The sequence below is a fragment of the Scylla paramamosain genome, chromosome 15, assembly GCF_035594125.1.
Source record: "Scylla paramamosain isolate STU-SP2022 chromosome 15, ASM3559412v1, whole genome shotgun sequence".
In the NCBI taxonomy this organism is placed as follows: domain Eukaryota; kingdom Metazoa; phylum Arthropoda; class Malacostraca; order Decapoda; family Portunidae; genus Scylla; species Scylla paramamosain.
Window position 1 is genome coordinate 19,018,512 of NC_087165.1, and position 18,668 is coordinate 19,037,179.

General features: G+C 39.0%; 1 long non-coding RNA gene across 1 annotated transcript in view; it reads left to right on the forward strand.

Annotated features, from left to right (window-relative positions):
• Positions 1 to 18,668, forward strand: part of LOC135107569 (uncharacterized) — a 106,471-nt gene that overhangs the window by 40,462 nt on the left and 47,341 nt on the right. The window contains exon 4 of the long non-coding RNA XR_010271831.1: positions 16,078 to 16,228. This is a non-coding gene — a long non-coding RNA (uncharacterized LOC135107569). The remainder of the gene's footprint in view (positions 1 to 16,077; positions 16,229 to 18,668) is intronic.

Below are 18,668 nucleotides of genomic sequence, written 5' to 3' on the forward strand. Positions count from 1 at the left end.
CTCTCTCTCTCTCTCTCTCTCTCTCTCTCTCTCTCTCTCTCTCTCTCTCTCTCTCTCTCTCTCTCTCTCTCTCTCTGTCTTCTTCTTCCTCCTCCTCCTCCTCCTCCTCCTCCTCCTCCTCCTCCTCCTCCTCCTCCTCCTCCTCCTCCTCCTCCTCCTCCTCCTCCTCCTCCTCCTCCTCTCGATCAAATCTTAGCTGCAGTTTAATAAAAGGTGAGTGTCATCGCTAGTTGAAGGACGAAAAAGTCTTGATTTTTGTTCTCCTTTATATTATTAGAGAGAGAGAGAGAGAGAAAAAGAGAGAGAGAGAGAGAGAGAGAGAGAGAGAGAGAGAGAGAGAGAGAGAGAGAGAGAGAGAGAGAGAGAGAGAGAGAGAGAATAGCTCAGTGCATCACAACTACATCCACGCCTACGCACACACTCTCTCTTCAAAGATAGAGGAAAGATAAATGTACGCTTTGTGTGTGTGTGTGTGTGTGTGTGTGTGTGTTTGTGTTTGTGTACCTGTCTGATCCTCTTCTTTACCTGAGTCCGTCCTGTTATTCACCTAATCCCAAGTATACCTTTGTGTTTTTTTTTTTTCCCTTTGGATGTATTGGTTCTCTTGCTCTTTCGTTTTTCCTTTATTTCCTTTTATTGTTTCCTTTGCTGTATTGGTACTCGTATTTTTTCTTCCTATATTTTTTTTTCTTTTTAGATTTTGATTTTCTTTGTCTTTTTTTCCTCTCGTTTACTTCATCGTCTCCCGTTTGCCTTCTCTTTTTTTCTTCATTTTTTTTGCATTTTTTTTTTTTTTATAATGCTGTAGTGTCTTCGTTACTGTCATATTGATTGTGGTGGTTATGAGGCTGCTTATTATATCTCTGTCTAGACATTCTATTCTAATCTTCCTTTAATTAACAATGTATTCTCTTTCTCTTTCCCTCTCTCTCTCTCTCTCTCTCTCTCTCTCTCTCTCTCTCTCTCTCTCTCTCTCTCTCTCTCTCTCTCTCTCTCTCTCTCTCTCTCTCTCTCTCTCTCTCTCTCTCTCTCTCTCTCTCTCCTTGTTTTGTCACCTTTCTCATCTTCTGTTGATTATACCTTACTACTTCTTTTGCTTTTTCATCTCTCTCTGCCTTTCATTTTCTTTTATTATCTTTATTCTTGCTATTTCTTTTGTTCTTTCTTTGTGTATGTGTGTCATAGTAACTTCCTTTAATGTTATGTTTATTTCCCCTCTCCTTTCCTGTTTTTCGTTTATTTATACTCCTTTCCTGTTTTTCGTTTATTTGTAGGTGCAGTTCATCATTTTATTTTTTTCTTCTCTCCTTTTCTTCTCGCCTCTACCGTCTGTGCAAAATTATCCATTGGCTGCTATGGTTTCTCTTCAGATTTAATGGAATCTTCTAGTAGCACAAGCTTTTAGTGTAATTTTGAAAGAAGCCACTGGCAGCATTATCTTTCTAAACCTCTCTATCTTCCTTTGATTAATCCTTCCTACTTCGTTCTGACCTGTTTTCGTCACCTCCCATCCTCCGTTGATTATCCCCTATCACTAAGATTACCAGTATCAGAGGCAAGAGGGGAGGACAAATTTCACTGTTAGACACGCTGACTGACCAAGAACTGATATTTACCGTGATATTTGGCAACCTGATTTCGTGTCCTGATCGCTTGGCTTATTGATCTCACTCCCTTACATCGAGCTATTCACTGACCTGACACAAATACTAGAGGTCTTTTTGGGATAATCCTTGTAAAGGCTTATAGTAAGGGAGAGGTGAGGGCAGTGAGCCAGAAGAGGCAGCACAGAGTCACCGAATATAATTGGCCTGAGGTAATGAGAGGCATGATGTTTAGTAAGGTAACTGAGATTTTGATGATGAAATTAGCTCGAGAGAGAGAGAGAGAGAGAGAGAGAGAGAGAGAGAGAGAGAGAGAGAGAGAGAGAGAGAGAGAGAGAGAGAGAGAGAGTGCAGAATCATCAGCTTAATCAAAGAAATATATACACATATCCTTTAGAATCTTCATGTTAATTGACGTTATTTTACATATTCCAGGGGTTAGTGTATTCTGAAATGTTAAACAGTAAAAGTGAGTAACACACACACACACACACACACACACACACACACACACACACACACACACACACACACACACACACACACACACACACACACGCCGTGTTATGAGGGTGTCTGGTGAATGTCAAGCACCCGGTGTGGAAGGAAGGGGGAGATGAGGGTGAGGAGGAGACGGGGTTGGAAGGGAAGGAAAGACGCTGTAACACTGTATTCCGGATGTGTCGAAGGAGGAGAATGTGGTTTGTGATTCAGATGAAAATAAAAGTAAAATGGTGTCAGGAAAAGAAGAAAGGGTGCAAGATGTAATTTCTTAATGATTTTATAGGCCAGACGACGATGACGATATCAAGTTTTAAAAAGTCTTACGAGTCATTGCTACTTTAAGTTGTTAGCTCTTTGAAATATATATAAAAAAAGGTGAAATCACTCTTTTATGTGCTGCTGTTTCTAATTACCACTTGTTTTGTTGTTGTCGTTATTGTGGCGTTGTAAATTAGAAGACGTTTTTAACATTATTAATAAATGAAGATAGTAAAAATGAGACAGCAATTGATGTGATGGTCTTTGGCATCTTTTGCTGCTTTTTCTTCTCTATACAACTTGAAGTGTCTCATGGGATGCATATTAAGGAATTTTTGGACCTAAATTGAAACTGTTTTTAACTCTTCCTAGGAGCGGGAAGTGAGTTCGGGTTTTCCTCCTCTTTTTAATTTAATTTTGTTCTCCAGTGCCAGTCTTCACATCCAGGGAAAGGAAATGGACTTTATTTTTCTTGATCGTACAACTTGCAGCCATCGTTTTTCCCCTCGTGGCACAATCGCCTCCAAAATATATATCACAGAGATGAGTGAATTTCATATTTGTAACTACGTAGAATAATAATTAATATACTGACTAATTAACTGCTTTATATTGAGAGCCTCACAAGGACCAAGAGGAACTAGGGTGGATGTATTTGTGTGATAGTGAGTTTTGGTCTGGAACATTTCGTACGATATGATATAATTTCTTGAGCCAAGTATATATTAGTGTTGTGTTGCATTCTTGTGTAACAGAATGTTGCGTGCGGGTGAGGCCTCAAAGTTAAGGAAGATCAGTGAAAATTAAGTGATGACATTCTGCTTATACTCAGATAAAGTATTGAGAGAGAGAGAGAGAGAGAGAGAGAGAGAGAGAGAGAGAGAGAGAGAGAGAGAGAGAGAGAGCAATCATCAGGTCTGGAGGAAACATTGGAGAGTCAAGCTCCGTCTGCCCTTCCTGTAACTTTGACATGACAGAAACACACACACACACACACACACACACACACACACACACACACACACACACACACACACACGGGTTTTTCCCCTCATACAAATATATGAGGCGTGTCCCAAGGCGAGGATGACCACCTTGTAATCTGCGCTTCCCTAACGCCGGGGTCTGATGCCGAGGCGCCCTCAAAATGTCCTTTCGCTCCTCGCCAGTGCCGTCAGCCGTTAGTTTTTTTTTTATTTCGGGTTCATTTATTTGTACCGCTCGCCTTCTTCCATTCCTGTCTCACCAAATGGCCAGCCTGTGTCGCGCCAGAAAGTGAAGAAAAAAAAAAATCAGACTTGAACGAATATGCCTGTTTAGAATGTATTTTTCCATAGTCACCTACTGTCTTTGGACATTTGCTTTGTACTTCTGTTCCCCGAATAGTTTTGTATAAAGAAGAAAATAATAATTGGATTCTAATTAATATGCCTGTTTAGAATGCATTTTCTATAATCAACTACTGCTTTTAAGGCAACTATTTTAACAATATTGTTTTTCAAACACTTCTGCAGTCCTGAGAAGATCAAGTTAATTTAATTTTAATTTAAATTTTTTATGTGTCTACGGATAATTTTGCCACTACTTCGAATATCTACAAAAGACGACCACAGTGGTAAAATGTTTAGAAAATGGTTTGTGTAGCTCTCCTAGAGAAAGGTGTCTGTATTGCTGTACTAGAAAAAAGTGTCTGTTTGTATTGTTGTGCTAGAGAAAAGTGTCTGTTTGTGTAACTGTACTAGACTTAGGAAATGCTTGACAGGTGCCCCCTATGGAAAAGAAAACGTCTTGTGACTGCCAGTAAGAACTGGCGATTACCACGATGTGTATATTGAACGATTAGAAGCTGAGGGAGGGACATAGTCTGTATTCTTTTATGTATTGACTCATTTGTTTTCCTTATCAGAGACACGTAATACAAGTAAGCTTTAAGCTTTTAGAGTAAGCACGTGGTACTGTGGGTCAGACATAGATCCATGTCATATTTTATTGCGACTAATGGAATAACATTAGTCATTTTACTGCAGTGGTCTTTTTTGTTAACATTCGGAGCACCATGGTTAAAAAGAAATGTGTGGTTGATCACATAGGAAAGGAGACAGTACAAAATTGATTTAGCCTTATCTAGAGTCCACAACTATTCAAGAGACTGGAGTACAAAAAGAGATTTATAAAAGAAATGTAGGTGATTATGTAAAAAAAAATATTAATAGTGAAAGGATGAAGAAACATTTAAACACACGAAAGCAACAGAGTATGAGAGAAAAAATGTGAAAAGAGGATCTGTTTAAACATTGTGGGATGAATAAAGTGATCGTAGCAGTCTCATGATTTACTGAATGAAAAAGGAAAGAAGAATATTCCTGTATACTCGTATTTATAGTTTGAGTTTGACTCGAGTCATAGAGAGAAGAGACGAAAAAAAGATCTCAGTGCGTGAATGAAAGATGGAAGGGAGAATGTAAAGTAAAGCGTTAAAATAAGGTTGAGAGAGAGAGAGAGAGAGAGAGAGAGAGAGAGAGAGAGAGAGAGAGAGAGAGAGAGAGAGAGAGAGAGAGAGAGAGAGAGACCTTGATGCTTGAGAGAAGACGTAGTGTCTGTATGTGTCTTATTTAGATTCTTCCTGACGTCATTGGTGGTTTTTAGGAGTGTTATTACCATAATTTCTCTCGCAGATATTGTGGCTAGAATATTACTGATTTGTTTTAATTGCGCCCCGACAACGGGGTCATAATGGTGCCGGCCTGAACCGTGAGCGGCTTTCCGTTGTCTGAATCTCGTACTCGTATAAATACATTTGAGGTATCACTTTGAAATTCCCAAGAATGTAATGCTCTTTCTCCTCTCAAGTATTTTATTTTACAGTGATTCTAGTTCTGATCGCTTCTCAGTAATGTTTGTTGTATCTATAGAAAAGCAAGGGGACTAACAGATTTGCTTATTTTCCCGCTGAGCTCTCGCATCATAGTGGTGTAGCGATAGTATGGAATAGTGAGGGGTCGTTTGTGGTAATTTTCTTTTGATGTTCAGTTGTGTTTGTGAAGGTCTGAGGGATACTAGTGAGTCTCTGAACTATTCAGTGTAAATACTTAACTTGTTCAGCAGAGTAAAAGAATGGTAACCTGTGAATGATGATGGAGATAGGGCCGATAATTAGATAAAGTAAAGGAAGAGGTTTTGCGGGGGTGGGTTGGAACTGATTACGATCACCAATACTCTTCCATGCTGAGTATAGTGATTCAGACGCCCAGTTAATCAGACAATACATTGTTTATTAAGACGTGTGTCCTTCCTGGAGGGCTGATCGATAAATTAATTGATACCTGAGGAAACCTGTCATGTTCTTTACCCATCACAGGGCGGTAGATCAAGATAACTCAGCTGAACTTGTCAGCAAGAATCAGCCCACGCCTCCAACAATCTGTTAGAAAACCTTTCATTTATTTACTTTTTTTTACCGTGACTCTTAACAGGTAAGGCTATAAAACAAAATCTACATCGTCCTTCCAACTTCTCGCTCTCTACAAACAAAGCGGTCGGAAAAAGATTGGAGAGACTCACAAAAAAAAAAAAGTTACATCGGTTAGTTCCCGAGATGTTTATTGTTGATACTGGTGAGCCAGAAGGATATCAAGTTCACCAGTTAGTGATATGAATGGGGGAAGATTCTGGTTAACTCTTGGGTTAGTAAGATAAACATAATGATGATGAATGCTACTTAATATAGGCATTATTAAAGTAGACAGAAAAAGGATGAGATGAGAGCAGACAAAGTGTTGTGTGGGAGCGGGGGCGTGTGAGGCGGGAGAGAGGAAGATAGTAATTACCAGGTGTAGAAGAGCAGCAATACAACACCTACGCATATTAGCCTTGTGATTGCCACGACTTCTTGACAGCTTGACCTATCCTCTTCTAAACAAGTTTCCACCTCATCACTTACAGCTTTTATATAAATATTTTTGTTCTTCAGTCCTTTAATTAATCTTGTCTTGTTAAGGCAAAATTAAGCACCTATTCTCTTTTTTTTTTTTTTTGTGTCCATGCGAATACTTTTTTTTCATGATGTTCTGTATGTTAAAGTAGTAAAAAGAAAAAAAAAATTGAAAAATTGTCTGTTACAAATTAAAAGTATAATTACGAAAGACATATTTAACAGCTAAAGAAATAATCGAGTATGTCAAGTCTTCTCGTGTCTGCAGTATTGCTTTGTTAAAGAAAGTAATTTAAAATCAGTCAGTGAAGTAGCAAGTAACAATTAAAGGGTTAATACACAGGCCATATTCTTATACGATTTGTTTTATCATCAAGATTATTTTTCAAAGTTGACAACGATGATTGGACGAGTTTTCATGAATGTTCCTTACAGTGTAAAATCCTTGTTGAACTGTCATTAGCACCATGAAAGCACCATTGACAACCCTAATTACCTCTCCTACAGCTTAAAAAAAAAAAGTATTTGAGATGAGACACTTGAACATTTAGAAATACAGCGAGAATTCCTTTCCATAAAGCGTGAAATGTCTTGAGTGTGAGCTTCCAATTATTTTCTGCGTGAATTTCTGTGGCAGTGGAGTCCAGACAGACGAAGGGGACTCGCCGCGGGGCGTCACCACTTCTCTGAATATAAAGGCGGCTGGAGGTCACTCGTACCCAGTTCCACGGTACTTCGACTCTTCGCATAAATTTTGCCGGAGACGCATCAGGGAGCTTTCTGTCTTTTCCTTGATTACCTTTGCGTATCCTGGTGTAGATCCTGTCGGGTCCAAGGAAGGATTTTAGTACCTTCTATTTTGCGAAGGACACTGATTACATAATTCACGGTAATCACAACGTGTACTACAATATTCAAAACGGGTACTGAACTTTGTGCTGCATAATTATAGGAGAGAGAGAGAGAGAGAGAGAGAGAGAGAGAGAGAGAGAGAGAGAGAGAGAGAGAGAGAGAGAGAGAGAGAGAGAGAGAGAGAGAGAGCCAGCCATGTACCGCCAGATCTCCCTTAGGGCAGCCAAATAACAGCCTGGGCGGCGGTCTCTCGTCACCAGCACACGCTCACCCTGTTTTGTGGTGTCCTGTTATGCTTCCTGAACATCCCTCCTGCACCGGCTGGTTGTCTCCCTCCCACAAGACATGCAGACAGACAGATGACCAGACGAAAGCAGCCATTCAGAAATATACAGCAGACAGACAGACGGGCAGATGGTCAGGCAGGTAGACATGACCAGGTATCCGGAAATAATATAGGTTCATGAACACAAGATATACATACATACATACATACATACATACATACGAGTAGATACATACATACATACATAGTAAGAGACAGTGACAGACAAACAGGTAGATAGATGAACAGACAGAATTAGACATCCGGAAGCGACAGACACGGACGGATGCAGATAGACGGACAGACAAACAAGCAAAACCAGCCATGCAGAAAGTAGACAGGCACCCAGACAGACAGACAAAGACAGAACTAGACATCAGATGCACAGCTACTCACAAACGTAGACCGAAGTGACAGATAAACATACAGTCAGACAGGCAGAGGCAGTCTTGAAGAACGAATAGCGCGCAAGACAGGAAAACGGAAATCGACGGTGAGCGGGACAGGTAGACGGAAAGATGCCCAGAATAGAGTGACGAGAAGAGATAATGGACGAACTAGTGGTGGAAAATAGCGCAGCGGCAGCATTCCTTCCTTTCACTCTTCGCACTTATATGTACTCGTCTCATTTTCTCTCTGAAGCGCGAAAATCACAACATATTACATCCGCACTCTTGAAAAAAAAAAAAAAAGATGGGGAACAAAAAGAAGATCCATCCTCAGACAGACACTAAAATATATCTGTACTCCACAATTTCGAAGCAGTATATTTCTTTTTTTTTGTTTTCATATACCTTTGCTCTCCCACATGGCTTCACTTAATTAACCAGCCCGATGCGGACCACATTAGTCTCCTCACGGATCCACAAGCAACACTGTGTAATCGACGGCGTGAAGATTCCTTGAAGCTACACTCGGAAACCAGATATTCTTGTCTCTCTTTTTGCGTGTGCGTGTGTTAGGAGCTGAACAGGATGTCAAGGCGGCGACTCCCTAAGTGGCTGTTCAAGATGCTTGGGTACACTGGAGAAATAATATTGAACGTAGTACACTTGCTCTAAGAAATCATATCATATTGTAGGAAATGTAAAAAGAAAAAAAAAAAATCATTATCTGTTATCTCCGCCTATCACATTCCTCGGTCTTTGCGGAGCTCTTGCTATGAAGCGGGCTATGACTCAGCTTGTTAGTTTAATTTCTCAACGACTTGTAAGTAAGTGATCATCAGTTCTTGAAGGTACTGTATATAGAGTCTTTATTTATTTATTTATTTATTTTTTAATTGATGGTTTCCGGTGTTCACTCAGAGAGGTTGATTGGATGGACCTCGAACTGGAAGTGGTAGGAAAACAGTATGCTTCTAATGTTTGTGAGCTTTCTTTCTTCTTTCTTTCACGTTGGTTAGAATGTTCAGTGTCAGAAGAATGGAAGGTGTAGGGAGTCTCTCTCTCTCTCTCTCTCTCTCTCTCTCTCTCTCTCTCTCTCTCTCTCTCTCTCTCTCTCTCTCTCTCTCTCTCTCTCTCTCTCTCTCTCTCTCTCTCTCTCTTATGCAGCCACTAAATGTTTTCGTTCATTCGCTTAGTCTCTGGTTCGCAAAATCAGTATGTTGGTGCCTTTATTTTTATGTGAGAGAGAGAGAGAGAGAGAGAGAGAGAGAGAGAGAGAGAGAGAGAGAGAGAGAGAGAGAGAGAGAGAGAGAGAGAGAGACTGGGAAGTGAACATATTCAATGCAGTTATTGCCACTTGCAACAAAAGCGGTTTTTACAGTTTAATGAGTCCAACTTGTGTCTCCTCTTCAGGGTATATTGGAGGTGGGTGGGTTGTTGCGTTGAGATCGTAATTAATGTATGTATGTGATGAAGTGTTTGCTACTTTATCATTTAGGTCTGCTTATGTGAGGCTTAGCTTGTGGTGTAGTACTTGTTGTTACTCCTCAGTCGTACGTTACTTGTTACTCATCCTTCCTGTATTATTGATTGTCACTTCTATCGTATATTGCTAATTTTCACTCATTTCTCGTATGTTCCTGTTGTCATGTATAGTTTATTGTCACTCATCTATCGTATACTACTTATTGTCACTGATATTCGTCTCATATACTATTCATTACTTATCTACGGTACCTCATGTGTCACTTCAATAGAAAAACGGAATAGACATGTATCGGATCAGTGAACTCAAAGGCCTGGATGCGGATGCTGATGTCAGACTTACGTGTTTTGTGACGTGAATGCGGATGTTATTAGGTGTACTGTGTGTATTGTGCAGTTATCAGCTGGTGACGACAGGGACACGTGGTAAAGATGTAATGAGAACTTGTGTCATCAGTTTCCGCTTTAACGCTTATTCGTGTGGTGATGTTGGCTTTTATTATTGGTTAATTTTTTTTCTTTTTATTAATTAACTAGTTCTTTACACTTTTTTTTTGTGAGAGAGAGAGAGAGAGAGAGAGAGAGAGAGAGAGAGAGAGAGAGAGAGAGAGAGAGAGAGAGAGAGAGAGAGAGAGAGAGAGAGAGAGCTTTTGTCGTCACTTACGTATCAAGATAATGAACATAACATGAGAACACAAGCCAGCAGACCTGCGCGTGGCAGTACGTGTATAAAACTTTTTTTTTATTTCAGAGAGGCTTTGGACAAGAAAAAAAAAAAGAAAGAAAACGAGAAGGCTAAATGAACGTCTCTTATCTTTTAGAATTCCATATTGATTTAACAGTTAAGACGTGATTCCTGAAATATTCCTCATTGCATTTAGTAACATGGAGTTCGATGTATCGGTTCTGAGTCTGTAATTGGAATCAGAAACTATGAGTGCCTTTATCCTTTTACCACTTGATAATATTTCCCATAATCAGTTTCATCATTTTAGATGCTTATTTTTTTTTGTACTTTCTCTCTCTCTCTCTCTCTCTCTCTCTCTCTCTCTCTCTCTCTCTCTCTCTCCTCTCTCTCTCTCTCTCTCTCTCTCTCTCTCTCTCTCTCTCTCTCTCTCTCTTTCTGTGCAAAGATTTTTAGTGATTTAAATGCTAACAAGTGACGACAAAACGACTCATAGTATTAGATGATAAAAATGACGCACTTTAAAAAAAAAAAATATTTTCACGTATCTCAACAATTACTTTTTGTAAATGAGGATACGGATATGGATATTGATCATAGAAATGCAGTAGTGGTAGTTTCCATTTAGTGAGGATGCGATATAAGTGCGGATATCCGATGGATTTTTACACGTTGTTGTAGTTTCGTGTCTTTTTTTATTTGTTCTTTCGTTTTGTTGACAGATACTTAAGTGGGTAGGTAGATACATAGGCAGATAAATCGGTAGATAGATATATAGATACATATAAGTATATATATATATATATATATATATATATATATATATATATATATATATATATATATATATATATATATATATATATATATATATATATATATATATACATACATATAAGTGGATAAGTAGAGGGATAAACATAAATTTATTCGTAGATAGATACTGCACACATAGGATTTCACAAAAAAATCTTATGTTTGGTAGTTATATAGATACATAGATTGTTTGATAGATACAAAGACAGACATATATATACTAGCTATAAATAACAATTCAGAAAAAAAAAATACAGGAAACACATTGCAAAATGAAAATCAGTACAAATACTAATAAAATATAACATTTATGACTCACTAAATCGGAACCATGTCAATATGAAATACAAAACACTATTGCTGCCGACCCAATATCTAAAGAAGCAAGATTCGTTTCTTTACGCCTTGCCGTGACCTATCACACCCCTATGTCTCTGCTGCTCGGGAAAGTGTAGAGAGAAAACGCTGAATCTTCTACATGATGTTATAATTGTATGTCTGGCGTGAGAAGCGACAAAAACAAGGCGCTTCTTTTCTCTTCCTCCAGCCGTGAAGTTTTCTAAGAAGGAGAGTTATGAATACCTGCTCCTCTTTCGGGAAATGTTAGCAATTTCTTCCTTTTTATTCTTCTTAGTTGTGAATGGTAATGTTATTTTTCAACTGTTAACAAAGGCTAAGTGGTGCAAGATAAGTGACTTAAGGCATGTAAAAACACTAATGTAGACAAAATCCTTAGTGTTTGCAGTCAGGTTAGGAGTTTAAATAATTGGTTTAAGTTTGAAAAGAACATAAAAAAAAAAAGTTCTCAAATGGAGTGATAAAAGGCTTGACTATTTTAAGTAATCAGATTGTGAGTCAATAGGGAGAGTTTAGGAGAAAAAAAAATTATTTATGGATAGTGTTAGTAGGTGGGCATACGTGGGTATGTGCAGATTTACAGGCCTCTTCTAGCTTACCTTGTGTTCTTGCTTTTTATTGGTGTGCTTAAATATTTTTGACTTACTGACAGCAGGATTAGCCTACATAGGTTAGTGAAACGAATCCCTAGAGCCATCAAAGTAATTTTTTTTTTTTTGTGCCAATCACAATAACTCAATGATTATTGCGGAATATTTCAGATACGTAAACACACACACACACACACACACACACACACACACACACACACACACACACACACACACACACACACACACACACACACACACACACACACACACACACACACACACACACACACACACAATGGATCACGATCTTATAAAAACCCTAACTGAACGAGCATGAATAAAGGTTACATGTTCCGCTCTCGCTTTTGTATTAGAGTCGCGGCGGTGAGGCTTCCCGAGCACGACGGCTGGCGGCTGAATGGCCCTCTAACGGGCGGGCTTCTCCCTGGGCTCGGGATAAAGGCGCGTATTGGCCAGCGTGTTCTGATGGTCATGAGGGCTTCTGGATGATGCAGCTTATTTTTGTCATGCATTATTGTTATATGCCGTGTGTGTGTGTGTGTGTGTGTGTGTGTGTGTGTGTGTGTGTGTGTGTGTGTGTGTGCTCCACAGATATAGTGTTGTAAAATCCAATGAAATTTCATTGCAAAATGCATCTAGTATATACAAAGTAAGACTGGTAGCAACTGTGATGAGACTTTATTTTTTGTGAGTAATGGAATTCGTGGAAAGACTGAAAAAGGGAAGTGAGGCGTGAATGTGTATTAGCATTTAATAATAAAGTGAAGGAATCATGTCGTGACACTCGTTCCGCTGCTCTGCGAGGATGAAATAGAATAAGTGTGGGAATGAAGAACAGTGATTTCTGAGCAGCTCAAAGAATAATAACCGTCTTAATAACTATAGAAAGGAGCAATATTTTCTGGCCAAAAGTGAAACAGTGAAGAACATATAATTGATTTTTTATACATATATAGATTTTTTCAAGTCTTGACTTATGACGTCGCAAGTTTAAGATCATGTAGCACAAAAGGAATTCATGAAAGTATTGTCTTCATATTGAGTTAAAACGTCGCAGCAACGACGTCATTACGGCGTAGTTTACACGAGAGCGCTACCTGTCTCTAAAACCAATAAGAGCCTCACACTCTACGTAACTCACTACTCGATGAACAGTGAAAGTAAAGGGATAGTTAATGAAGGAAAGATGGTCATTTTAGTAAATATGGTAAATATTTCAAGTAATGGAGCGGTTAGTGAAGGAAAGATGAGGAATTAACGAGTTGAACGAAGTGTTTTAAGAATTTAGGAGAGTGGAGAGTCCTGCAGCGAAACATGGGAAGTAAATGCAACTGAAATAAGGCTCCTGTTTGAGTTTGCCTTTTACTTTGGTAAACAGAAGTTTGCATACCGTCACGCCTTCTGCGGAAATCATACTCGGAGTCATTACCAGGAAGGCCTTTGCTCTGCTTGCACGACCAGGTAGCTTTTAGGGGAGAAATGAAAAGAAGCGCCACCATCATCATTGCCGTCCCATTCTTCATCATCTCATCTATCACTTCTGCAAGTCACCGTCTTTCCAACCGACACCTCTGCAAGTCACCATATTAGTGGTACACCGATACAACCATATAGCAGCTTTGTATCTTGGTAGAACACAAATGCTTCATTGTAGTAAAAGATATAATTTTGATAGATTTATCTGTACGGGTGTTTCTCAGGGTTCTGTTCCATGTTTGATTTTGTTCCACACAGACTTAAAAAACTTAACTTTTGCTAGTTCGAAATTCAAAATTTGCAATATATGCAGGTGACACCATACTTTTGTTAGCAGATAAGGACAATCACTTTATATCTAGATTTATGTTCAGAACTGAATTTCTTCAGTAAATTAATAAATTAAGACAATGTTATAAAGATTACTTAGATTAAATATTTCAGAATTGACGTATTAAAAATGATTTACCTTCTTGCTGCCAGAGAATGACTTGATGGACAGGCTAATACGCACAAAATTTCGGGTTTTGTGTACACGAATACTTCAACTGAAGAAGTACGTATATTCAAAACTTTCTAGAACACGTGGTATTTTATACAGAGCAAGGTATCATTTAGGAATTCATTATACTTATCTACTTTCACATCACTTATTATATATCTGTGTGGGCACGCACTGTACCTGGCTCTCAGTTTTCGATAAATGAACAGTGACACAAAATAAAATTTTCGGATCCATAATTTTCAGAAGAAAATTTGATTATACAGCAAATATATTTTTAACTCATATTTAGAACTATGAAAATTTCTAACACCTAAATTTTCAAGTTCATGAGCATGAGCTCAGCATAGGACAAAAACTAATGACAATAACATTCATTGTGCATGGTTTCACATAACACTTTCTGAAAATAATGTTATGTGTTACGGTCGTCTTGTATGGAACACTGCCAGATGATATCAGGCACTTCATTTGTAATTGCAATACATTTACGTTTAAAGAGACGGTAAAAGGTAATTTCGTGCGCAACAGAATTGATAGACTTTCTCGAAATAATATTAACATAATATATTTTTTATGAACTGTTTCCATTAATGGGCATTGAATGTTATTCGCTTTAAATTATGTGATATTGTACGTGATCTTAGATTATCTGGGCTAACTGTCTCGTAATCAGCTGCTTCCTTCCTGTCAGGGATCTTCGGCCCGACAGCCAGTGTTAGTTTATTCTCATAATTCTTACGTAGTTTAGTGACGTTAATATAATTACCCAATATTATTTTACTTAACATTACCTTCATCCCATGCATCTACCTGCTTGTGACTAATACGCACCATCTGCTGCTCTGCCTCACCATCATTCTCACCACTCTAAGACATCGCCGTCATCATGGTCATCAAGGTTTCATATGAATATCGCCGCCACCACCACCACCACCACCTTCGCCGCTCTCTTCATGATGGAGGCGGTAGGGCGGGGGGGGGGGGGGGGCACACCATCTTGTAAGCGGGAAGTGAGAATTTCAAGGTTTGTGGTATTACGTCGCTGCACATCAGTGTAAGGGGCGGTGGGGAAAAAAAAGGTGTGTGTGCTTTTCGTATAAACAGTGTTCATTACTTTACATGAACGTGAGCAGAATGTAAGAATATCATGTCAGGATGATGGGGTATCAAGAGAAGACTGCAGTGGCACGACCTCGTGAAGAGAAGGGAAAAGCCATATGTGGAGAGAGGAGGTGTGGAAATGGAGATACTGGGCAGACGAAGAGGGAAACCAAAGTGGAGGTGGATGGACTACGTAACGGAGGACTTGAGATAAGAACAACTGTCGGAAAAATGATGTGTACAACTGGGCTTGGTTGAGGAGAGCTGTTAGAAACATTGACCTCCTATAGACATGATAAAACGATGTCTAGAAAAAAAAAAAAAAAGAGGAAGGAGACGATGGAGTATCGAGAGGGAAAGAACCACTGTGCATCGGACCGAGCACGGACAAGCAAACAGCGTACCATATCGTGACAACATCGCGCAGCAAAAACGTTTGTGGACAGGCGCTCGTAATGAAACATCTGTATAAGCATATTCGTCAGTGTTACGCATTCATTATGCGTCCATTATGAGTACTGAAACCAAAATTGCAGAATTACATGTAAAATTCATATTACACTCCCTACTTATATAAGCAACAGCTCGCAAACACATAGGCGATGATTTTAAAAACACAACATAAGAAAATGAGGGAAGCTCCAAGTTGTCAGAACTACATGTTTCATTACCTGCAGCTTACATAACACATTTATTCGTCATCTTTCTTAATATAATTAAGTTCTTGGATGTGAAAAGCTCATGTACACAAGATATTAACACTAAAGAGCCTTGAAGGGGAAGAAAACTGCGTGATGGTGCAGATTAAAGCATTACCTCCAAGCATATGATGTGCGTGACGACATCGCCACCTGGAGTGAATGATGCCTTTTGGAGCCTTCGATCAAGAGACATGCTGAGACAGACGCATGCACGCGGAAGCGTGTATACAGGGCAAAACCAGTCAGTTAATGAAAAGGCAGCTTTAAAGGAATATTAGATAAACTTGTGGTTAGTGATGATAGGTGGGTATAGGTATGTGTTATACAGGGACTACCACGTACAGACCTGCTGGCTTCTTGCAGGTCTTTATATGCTATCATTTCTTTTGGTCAATTAAATGTGATTTTTCTGTTATGTAAATCAAAGGATGCCATAAAATGCAGGAGGAAATTCAAATAATTTTTTCTCACTTCCAGGGTGACTGTTAAGCATCCAGTCAAGCTGAGGCTAGTGCAAGGATCAACAATAAAACTGGAATTCTTTGCCTCTGCTAACGCGGCTCCTCAGTACTAGGCTGGAGGTCCGGCGCGACAATGTATCAACTTTTCCGGTCATTGTATGATTGAGGTAAGAATTTGTTGATTGCTGTACTCTTTTTTGTTAGGGTGTGGTGTAGAGTTGGAGGACAGCCTTTCACAGCATTGGATGTCTTAACTCATTTATTATTACAGATGATATCAGAATCTCCTCCAAATCCTGTGTTACTGATCAGAATAGAATAAATTGTAGCGGACGAGTAACTCCACATGATTTGCAACCCATGTATTATGATTTTTTTTTTTTTATAGTAGAAAGAAGCAGGATTAGGGAAAAATGGGAAATGTCCCCGCTCCCTAACACGGTTTTATAGAGAATTTTTCTGATTAAACCGGTCTGTTTCTGTTTTCCAAGTGACATTTTGGGAATTCTAATGCCAAACAAGATTCCACTTCCTAATTTATTACCACATTCATGGCCCTGCATTAACTTGATCCTAACCACTGATTATATATATATATATATATATATATATATATATATATATATATATATATATATATATATATATATATATATATATATCCTTGTGATTGTGTATAATTTTTTTTTATGATACTTTTGTTTATTTACTACTTGAACTAAGTATAATTTACACACTTCATTGAAAGACCATATAGGTGTGTTCAGATTACAGTCTTGGTTAATGTTTTTTCTTGGGATCCAGAAACAGGTAGATTTACTTTCCATTTACTTACGGAGAAAACAGTTTCTGAATCCGAACAGCCTCTTGGAATCTTGGAACGAATTAAATTCGGATTCCTAGGCACCACTGTATATATATATATATATATATATATATATATATATATATATATATATATATATATATATATATATATATATATATATATATATATATATATATTATTGGGGCCAGACGACAGGAACTTTTTCCTTACCTTTGCGACGCAAGACTCACTGACGACCCCGTTTAGGCTCGAATACGGCACTTAAAACTGCCGAGTAATTCGTTACCATTATGCACACTGTTGAGGCCTGTTGGACCAGTTCTGCAGCCACAGGTGATTCTTATTTTGTGCCTATTCAGTGCCTTTAGTCTGAGATTGAAAAAAAAAAAAATACCGTAAAAAAAATGCCTTGTATATTGCATTTAGGTTATATTATGAGAGAGGGAGAGAGAGGGGGAAGAGAGGGAGAGAAGGTGGGGGAGCGAAGCCAAGACATACGTGAGTGCAGGACACTTGTGTTCGCCTCCTTTTACACCATACAGCAAGGTGCTCCGGGAACCGTGACTCTCAATACATGACTTCGCCGTGTTCTGACACATCTTGCGCAAGCTCTGCTGTCGACGTTGAACAATTTTGCTGTTACATTAATAATAATGTAGACCAAAGAAACAAGTGAATAAGTAAAATAACATATAGGTGAGAAAATGGCTGACACTTACAAGAACACGTCATCAACGTGTTTTTACGCATTGCAACTACAATAAAAGGGAAAAAAAAAAGATAGATATCGCATTGGTTTAGAAACACCAGTCATCTACTACTGATATATAGTTTATATTCCTTTTACTCTTGGCTGTTACTCCCCACTCTACTGTTTACTATCAGTCTTCTGCTTTTATTTCAGTATATTCTTACATGTGAAAAGGCAGAGTACGAAGAAACTTCAAGAAGAGGAAAAGCCCCCTTAGTACTGCCCTCCTATTGTCGTATTTGTAGTGATGCTCACCAGTCTGGTTTTAGAAACATTATCAATAAACCAGTCAACCAAAAGGGAGGTGTTTTTTTTTCAGGATGTTGCTGGTGTTCTGAGGTCCGTGAGCGATGCTGGACTGAGGAGTATGGTTAACATGGCAGGGGGTGTGGTAGTATCAGTTGTTGAAGTGTGCAGAAGTAGACGTTTTACAACGATGCCTTTGTAATTGTCTTTCCTTCCCTTGGTCTTCTGCTGGGTAGGATTGCGCAAACGTACCGTTCATAATATTGGATTTTCTTTCCCGACCGTCTTTCCTGTATCGATAGATAAGGACTAGAAAATAAATGTAAAGTCTCTTTTCTGTTTGTCGTGGTTTTCATCTTCATTATCATTGGACTCAAGGGCTCGCGCCTTTGGCAGGAAGTCTTGATGGAGCCGGAAAAGCCAACCTGGCCATGTGTTGTGGCGTCTGGCGGTCGGGCGGGCGAGTGGACGAGGTCTTTACACGCAGCTCTGCCGCCGTCCGCCTTGGTCATGTGCCGCTCATTCATTCCCTATGGCGAGGCCTTAAGAATAACCGCGGCCACAATCTCCTTTCCTCCCAGGTTACTGAGGCAACGAATACCCGGAAATGAGAGAATTCTTTTTACTTTTATTATGTCAGGAATAATCGTAATATTCTGAACTTCATATTTCACGCGTATATCACATGTGAGGGGCATTCACTTATTAGGCATGAGGCGGAAACCGTCTTATCTCGTATAATTCGTTCTTAGGAAGTTATCAGCATGAAACATGGTGTCTG